The sequence below is a fragment of the Ahaetulla prasina genome, chromosome 10 (assembly GCF_028640845.1).
Source record: "Ahaetulla prasina isolate Xishuangbanna chromosome 10, ASM2864084v1, whole genome shotgun sequence".
Classification (NCBI taxonomy): Eukaryota; Metazoa; Chordata; class Lepidosauria; order Squamata; family Colubridae; genus Ahaetulla; species Ahaetulla prasina.
The window spans coordinates 9,819,888-9,828,870 of record NC_080548.1 but is presented as its reverse complement, the minus strand read 5'-3'; positions in this window follow the sequence as shown (position 1 = coordinate 9,828,870).

The window sequence follows — 8,983 nt, the reverse complement described above, 5'->3', positions numbered from 1 at the left end:
ATTACATTACCCTGTAGCGCAGTGGTTCCCAACCAGTGTGCCGCGGCACTAAGGGGTGCCGTGAGATCTTTTGAGGGTGCCGGGAACTTTTGAGCTACAGAGATTTTAAATATCTATTTCCTTATAAGGGTGCCGGGAACTTTTGAAAGGCTTTCCAAGGGTGCCTCAAACAAGAAAAGGTTGTGCCTCAAACAAGAAAAGGTTGGGAACCACTGCTGTAGCGTTTGGTGGTTGTGTCACATAATAATCAGTTGTAGATGGAGCGGCTACTTTTCTACATCATCTCTTTGATTAACTTTGTTTTCTCCCAGGTCCCCATGGTTTGTGTGAATCCAGCCCATATATGGTCATTTTCTAACACTATATTGTGCATTATATAAATCCAGAAACTGAGATAATGCACTTGTTAGATTAAGCCTACGGAGTGGACAGAGACTTTCCTGAACTCTCATAATGGGGAGACAATTCTGGTGCCTTCTTGATGCTGTAAACTATAATCTTCACCCACACAGCCATTGTCAGTTGTCCTCATGGGATCTAGGTGGCATCAAGTAACTTAATTATGGCACGTGAAGACCAAATTGTTGGAATGTGGAACAGCAACCTGAAAATCTGACAAGACCTTTAGTTTTATTTATTTTATTTATTTATTTATGTTTATTTTATTTTATTTGAATTTATATCCCGCCCTTCTCCGAAGACTCAGGGCTGCTTACATTGTGTAAGGCAATAGTCTCATCCATTTGTATATTATATACAAAGTCAACTTGTATTGCCCCCCCAACAATCTGGGTCCTCATTTTACCTACCTTATAAAGGATGGAAGGCTGAGTCAACCTTGGGCCTGGTGGGACTCGAGCCTGCAGCAATTGTAATTGCAGGCAGCTGTGTGTTAATAACAGACTGCATTAGCCTGTTGAGCCACTTCCCAGCCCAGTTGACTTTTTCTTTCTATGGGGATTGTTTGGTTGCTATTGTGAGGTACAGTAGGAGCATTCAAGTTTCCCCTTGGGACCAAGAGTGATGCTATATCAATGTTTTTGCTGGAAATAGAGATGAAATGCAAATGAGATGGTCACTATCACTCTCACTGGGCACCAAGAGAGACATTTCTTCTGGTTAAGCCATCTTAATACTAACCTACTGGTAGGTTGCCAGTGTATCAGTAGCTGCTGGGCATCTAGCATATATGCCATGCAGGAAGGTGGGGGGGAAGGTTTGAGGAGAAGTGAACACAGGGAGAGAATCTGGTGCTGAAAATCATCTAATATAGTCATCCTTCATTGGAAGCTTCCATTTTCTTAATGGTATGAGAAGGGTAACTTTGTGGATAATGATCAAAGAAGGAAAGCGTCCTTCACTGGATTCATTAAACTTTTGACTGGAGAGATTTGGTGGAGATGTTTTAATCAGAAGTCCTACAACAAGCAGAGAGCTGGACTTGGTAGCCTCCATAGTCACATCGAACTCTAATTTTATGTCCCTGGGAGGACAGGGCAATATTTTGGGGTCTGGAGACTGCTCTTAACATTTTTGAGGGAGCCTGAAAAGTCACTGGAAGTCCAACAGTTTGAATGGGGCTAATTTTTCCTTGGGGGAGAGTTTTAAGGTGGGCTTTTTTTGGCCTTCTTAAACTTAATTAACCCAACTGGACAACTTGCAGTTTTTAAGAGTTTCCTCTCTCAAAATGGCAAGAAACTCTCTCAGAAATTTTCACTGATAGTGACCACAGGAACATGCAAATAAGGATTTCCCAGCATGGGATCCCAAGTTTTCCATCTCTGATCTCTGTGTTCTTTAGGAATAAAGGGGGTAAAACAAAACAAAAATCCAGAGCAAATCAAAGTAATTGCAATTGTGCAATCAAAATATGTGCAGAACATGTGAAGGGGGATGGTGCTTCCCAGTCACAATCTTAACTTCTTTAACACTTTTTCGTGAACAATGTTGTCTACTCTACCATGAGATGCTCTGTCATAAGCCAACCAATAAGTGTTTCAGTAAGTGTATGTGGAAAATTTAAAAGAAATAGGTACACATGTATACATTAACACATATTATGCAGGCAAAGTGCCCCAACCCTCACATAAGAACCTGTTAAGAACCAGATGGTTAAGTCACTACAGACCAGCTAAATCTTGAGAAAAAACCTTTCCCCATCCTTTTTCTATTGCAGAATAGCCTTTCTCAAGGTTCTGAAGCAGCTAAGTCCAGAAGGGTGGGCTACAAATCCCATCATCTGAGCATGCTTGCTGGGGAAGATAGGAACTGCCAGAGAAGATTGCTAACATTTGGTTAGTGGCTCAGCACTTGACTGATAGGAGTATCAAGTAAGAGAAGCTGGAATAACTTCTGGGAATAAGGGCTAATTGTGAACATGAGAAGAATAAAGCTAGGTTTATCCCATACAATGGGATTGGATGGCTCGTGGTAGGAGCTCAGCTTTATGTGTACGTAGTAAATTGTGGTGTAATATTTATAGTGTTAGAGAAAGGTTGAGTGAGACCCAGGATCAAGTCTATCTTGGAAATTAATTGGTGAGTTTGGGCCTCTATTGTCTCATACTCCAGGTCCTCACACAGTTGTTGTTAAAGGATGATTGGAGGAAAGAATATAGTAGTATGGAGTATTTAGATCCTACAGGAAAGGAGCAGATATAAATCTAATAAATGAATTAATGGTATATTAAGAGATCCATCTTTTTTTCCTCTCAGCTAGACCCTTCTAACAAATCCAACACCACCATCTGTCTCTTACCATTCTCTTCCATAGTAACTGATATCCAAAGACAGACTCTCCTTAAATCTGAGAATTGCATGTTGTACCTTTGCTGAGTACCCAGAGATAACTTGGTCCTTTGTGAATCAGTTCAACCCCCTTGTGAAACCCCCTAAACCAAAGACCCATACCACATCTTGTGGCAGGGAAATCCAGATTTACACAGGATACAGCATTTCTTTCTTTTGTCCATCCAGGATGTATAGCAGAGTTTCAGCTGGGAGATTGTGAGTGATATCAGACAAGGAGAACGACAAAGTTCTCCATCAGTCTCCTCCACATCATTCATAATTTTATAAACCACCATCGTAACTTTTAGTTAAAAGATCCCTGTGTTTGAACATCTTTTCAGTCAGTGGAACTTCTTGGGACATGTTCTTCTCTTCACCTTCCAAACCTAATCCAGATGTGTTGGGATTGTGGCTCTCAGAACTCCAAACCAAGCTTTGTGATCTGGAGCATGCTTGGTTGGCCATTCTAAAGAACACCCAATCCAACTCCTGAAACAAATGGTGTATCACATGGAAAACTTCATTTGGGGTGCCTTCTGCTGCTTTCCTCCAACCCAACAGCTTCTAATTGATTAAACATGTACTGTCAACATATCTGACCACTTGATCCACATAGATGAGAGACCAAAGCTGAATGAATTCCTTAGCCACATGTTCCCCATTCCCTGGGAGAGGGGACAGAACCATTTTCATGAACCTCCTGAGAAGTTCAAAGAGAGACGTCTACTGATTCTGGAAGCCCCGCACATACACATGTACGCCCACAGGTTGATCCACACATTTATTGCTTTGTGACAAGTCACCAGCTGCTACCAAGCTGTCGATTCTCCTGGCACCCCTCCCCACCTGCAAAGAGCTGAAACAAGACTTCCACCTCCTGCCGTTTTATCAACATCAAGGGGTATTAGATTATCTTTCCCCCCTTCTTCAGCCTGAGCTGCCAGTTGACGAAACCATTCCCTCTGCTTCACCTGGGAAAGGTAGATGCGAACTAGGCAGGCAAAATCCAGCTTCATTACAATAACCTGACTGAAAAGCGTGGCTCACCCGTTGGGTGTCATCCAATTTTTTCAAGGTATCTCCAATAGAAAGAAGTGAAAGGGAGGGATGCAGCTTGATCCCCTTCTCTGTTACCAAGGGGCCACTGAACAACCTGCCCCTCTCTTGAGAAATTGTAACACGGGCTCTCACCAATGGCAGCAGTTCTTGCTGGCGACGAACGTAAGCTGGAAAGATTCAGCACCACAGAGAGGGACAGCTCCTCTCGCACTTCTGCTTTATGGAAAGCGATACCCGTGGGAGAGACTTCAAGGCGGCCACAACCCCGCGGGGGTTCCGCGGTGAATTTGGCCGGCTGGAAGAAGGGAAAACCACCAACACGGCCAACGTGGGAACGCTGCAGGTAAGTAGCACCGAGCTACCACATGGCAGATTTAGAGTGGCAGGCGTGGAGCTGGGAGCCGTAGTGCAACGTGGGGAGAATTTGGCACAGAGCAAGCAGTGCTCGCTCTCTTTCACACGCGCGCACACACACCACTTTCACACCTCTCCCTGCCTGGCCCTTGGACCCTAGGCAGATAATGCCAGAAGGCAAGCGAGGTGGCAACTAACTGTTGATCGGAAAACCCGCACAGCAAGCCTGATCTTTCCAACCGCCAGCTTCGCTTCCTTTCTGCCTTGAAACAAAGCCAGACATCTCAGCCACCCTTGGATGCCACGTCTTCTGACCCCAGTGTAACCGATAAAGAAAGAAAGAAAGAGAGAAATAAAAGCGCGCACACGCTTCCTCTTACCTTTGTCCGAGGCATCCAGAACAGCCGACCATATCCTTCCAGCCTTTTAAATCCCCGAAAGGTGCTCTCGCCTCCCCTTCCGAGTGCCGGTTGCCTTTGCCGAGCGCACGTCAGCGGGGAGAGAGGTCGGAGACGGCACTGGATCTTGGCTGGTTTGGGGTCTAGAAGGCAAAGGGCTTCAAGGGAAGGGGGGGGAGGGACGGGGTGGGGAGGGGGGAGAAGGCGTGGGCACAATCTTTCCAAGCTTTTTTTCCCCTTCCAGCCCTGCACTGCAGATCCAGGGGTGAAGAGTAAAGAAGGGGAGGGTTGAGGTTTCTTTACTTACTGAGACACCGAGAAAATGAGAGAAAAGGAGGAGATGGCGTGGGGAGGGGGGGAGAGGGAGGGAAGAGAGGAAGGAGGGGAGGGGGAGGAGACAGAACAAAAATGCGGAGGTGGATTTCCCAGGAACTGGGCAGAGCGGGGGAGGGGGGGTCTCCTTCTCTTTCTGATTGGCAGTTCGTTTCTCTGCTACTTTCCTTGAACAGAAAGGGGGCGAGGACTCCAGCCTTAGTTGCCACTACCTGGCAAACCGCCTCCACCCCCCCGCCCCCACAGGGTTCCCGTCGTCTCTGGCTTGCCCACCCAAGCCTGGTTCCTGGAACTTGGACCAGCCAGCTAACCGCCTTCGTCCTGGTCTCCGTCTTCTTCTCTTCTCTGCAAGGGGAACCCAGCCGCGGGCCACCCAACTCTCGGCGGAGGGCCTGAAGCAAGAGCGGATGTCCAAGGAGCGAGCGCAGGAAAAGGACTGGGAATGGCGGGGAAGGGGGGGGGGACGGACGGCAGAGAGAAAGCAGACGAGAGAGAGGTTTGCAAGGGGGCGGGGAGGCGCCTCTGAGCTTTGGGCTCTCCGATTCACTGCCTGCCTGCTTTGCTCCCCCCCACCTGCCCCAAAGCAGCTGAGTGGGGTGGAGGACGGGGCCTTTCGAGATAAGGGAGACTAGGAAGAACGGAGGCGGGAAGCCGCCGATCGAGACTGAGGGGGAAGCCGGAGGAGGAGGAGGAGGAGGAGGCAGCCGGTACTCCCCAGGACTCAGTCGTGGCTCAGCCCAGCTCAGCTTGCCCAAGCAGGGCCCTCGCTCGAGGGGAACCGGCGGCCGGTGATCAGGAGAAAATCTGCAACCCACGTGCCACCTTCTCCCGCCCCAACCTTTGCTCTGAGGCACAGCTGGGCCACTTTGGAACCAAATGGGATGGTGGGGCTAAAAAGGCCTTTGAGTTTGATGGGGGCCCCAGAAGAGATAAAGCCCCCACATGAACCTTCCTCCAACTCATGGTGGGGTATTTAAAGCTGTGGTCCAGCAAGCCAGCATCTCCCACCCCCAGGTAGGACCTTCCAGGACTGCTGGTTTGGGAAATGGCTGATCCCAAACTTTGCTCTCTCCCCCCAAACCAAGCTAATCCGCCCCATAGAATCAGTAAGTGTTGGGGGGTGGGGGTGGGGGACAAAGGATTTTCCAAGTTTTCTGGGAGGTCAGAGCTGCTGGCAGTGATGGATCAATCCTTCATGTTACAGATCTCCATTGGTTGAGCTGCTGTGATCTCCAAGAAGGACTGAATCCTGCCTGAATCCTACAGGGTGTGTATGTGTGTGTGCGCTAAATGAAGGAATCAATAATGCAGAGATGAAGAATTATTGGATGGATTCAGGTAGGAGCTGAACAACTATCTTTTCAGATGCCTTCATTCAAATCTCCACATTGAACAGAGGTTGGACTTGATGGCCTTTAGGGTCCCTTCTTTGCTCTAGGATGCCATGGTTCTAAAGCCAAGGAGGGAAGAGAGACACTGCAATAGGATGGACTTGGCTGGCTAAAGATGAACCTCAGGTAATGCCACAGTCAGATTTCCTATCATTTGGAAGCTCAATCAGAAATGGCAGGTCTGGGCTTTCATAGGATAGGAACTGTGATGGATTTGATCTCTTGGACCGCTGAATTTACAACACCAGAGGGATTCTGGATCATGACCCCACTGTTGGAATTGAACTGCCTGAGGCTTTCTCTTCTGACCTGACACCTTTGTGGATTCCAGAAGCAAGGGGAGGGAGAAGGAAAGGCATGCAGAGGGATAGAAATGAAGACAAAGGGACAGAAGGTCATCAGCTGATAAATCTAAGAACACCATGTTTGTATTTACACATCATACTTAAAAAGATAAAGGTAAAGGAGTTCCTGAGTATTTTACTCCACTAGTAATTGCCAACTATAGGGGTGGCGCTCATCTTCATTTCAAGGCCATTGAGCTAGACTATCTGAAAATATTTCTGTGGTCATGTGGCCAGCATGATGCTACCTTCCCACACAAAGTGGTACCTATTTAGTCACGTTTGCATGCTTTCGAACTGCTAGGTTGACAGGAACTAGGGCAGGAATGGGAGCTCAGTCTGTCATGTGATGCTCGGGTCTCGAACCTTGGTTGCCAGCTTTCCAGCTGACAAGCCCAGTGTCTTAATCACTGAGCCACTATACTGCCTATCAAACTTAACCTGGTGTGAATTAATCCATTGCTTGGGGTTCCCAAAATGTAACCTGATAGTCTCAGTTCATATGTTGTGTTACGGCGGACAGAGACGACAAAAAGCTAGCAAACCGTGTGAAAACAGTCATCAGGTTTGTGCAAAGATGAGGGAGAAGCACAGAAAGAACAGTTCTAGCAGGAACTAGTGCAAACTGGTCTATTGTTATTTGTTCAGGCTCTCATTCACCCTCCTGAAAAAGACAGTATTTCTGGCACTATCCTGAATGGGCAGGAGAAAGCTTGAGAGATGGATGTAGGCAAAGTCTGATGCTCTGCATCTATTGAGGAGCAATGGGGCCAAGGGATGGGTCTGAATGCCCCGTTTTCCATTGTATTGGGGGTCATCTCTCTAGTTTTCTTAGCTCGATCCCAATGGAAGACCAGGATAAGGCAACTTCTCCCATGGAGCTGTTTCAAAATGGGAAGTGGAGGCTACAGAATGCTGGAAAGATATCTAATAGGAAATTGCAACGCCAGGAGTAGCTTCCTCTACCAGCTCCAACAAGTCACTCAGAAAAAAAGAAAAGTCTCTTTCAGGTCCTTAACTCTTCAATGGAGTTCAGTGGAGATGTTGGTGGTTCTTCAATGTGGAAGTGGTTTCTTCCATTTTTCAACTTCCCAGTCTTGCCTCTGGTCCAATCCAAGGGCTCAATTTAGCAGAGTTTCTGAATCCAGAAAAGCTAATTAAATGCTCAAAAATGACCCCAAGATGTAATGAAAAGTAAGGATCGGCTACTTTGAGAACAAAGTGGCAAACCGGAAGCCTGCTCATAGGAGAGGAAAACTTAGGAGAAACTGAAGGCAAATATTGGCACAGCATTAACAGGAAATGTGTTGAGGGTGGGTACTTTACAAACCAGAAGGGGGTGGAAATAAGTAAATTTCAACAGGGACATGTCAAATGTCTAGATTGGTTTTTAGTTCCAATAAAACAGCTTTCTCCAACTATGTTGAGTTATATTTCCCAGAATTCCTAGCTAATATTTTGGGAATCCCGGGGGAAGATGCAGTATTGGAACCAAGTCACTTCCAAAGAAATGAGATCTGAAGTGGAAATAATGTGAAAGTCTCTTTGCTTTCCCAGGTACTTTGCCAATATCTTAGCTTTATCCATCAATTTTTGTAACACTTCTGCCCAGAGGGTATTTTAAGTGGTTTGTCAATTAGATCTAATGAATGACATGACTGAATATGGTTTGATTGAAAAATATTGCATGTCTGCAGCTGAAGTAACAGTGCAGTGGTCATCTGATATCATCCTAAATACAATGGGCAAGACACACTGCATTCTATCACACCTAAGTGTTTCACACACATATTGGATAATATCTCTCCCCCCCCCCATTCTCTATACATAGCAGAGAAAAACCAAAACTTTGATAAAATCACATTTTTGCAACTCAGCCTACATAATTTGAGCTTCAATGCACTGTAAGAACCCAGGTAATTAGGTAAATTATGTAAATAATGGATCTGCTACCTGCAGATAGGTGTGTCATATTAACATAGCCAGCATGAAGAGAAAAAGGGATGGAAAAGCAAATGATAGAATTAAAAGTGTACTGGTTAACCTTCCTCAATCTTATTGTGCCTCGCCCTCCCTCCTCTCCTCAGCCGGGCCCCTCCTGTCACCTCCCGGGCCTGCTATCAGATTCAGAGTCTGATAATGAAGAGGAATGCCTGGCATGCCTCCAGTCCCCAGCCTTGGCCCCATGCCCGAACAGAATGTCAGGAATGAACAAACATACCTGACTCCTACAGCATGTGAGCAGGGAGCCAGCCACGTGCTAGAATTACCGGCAGCAGATCCAGAGGAAGGGAACTCACAGTGGATGGATCCCT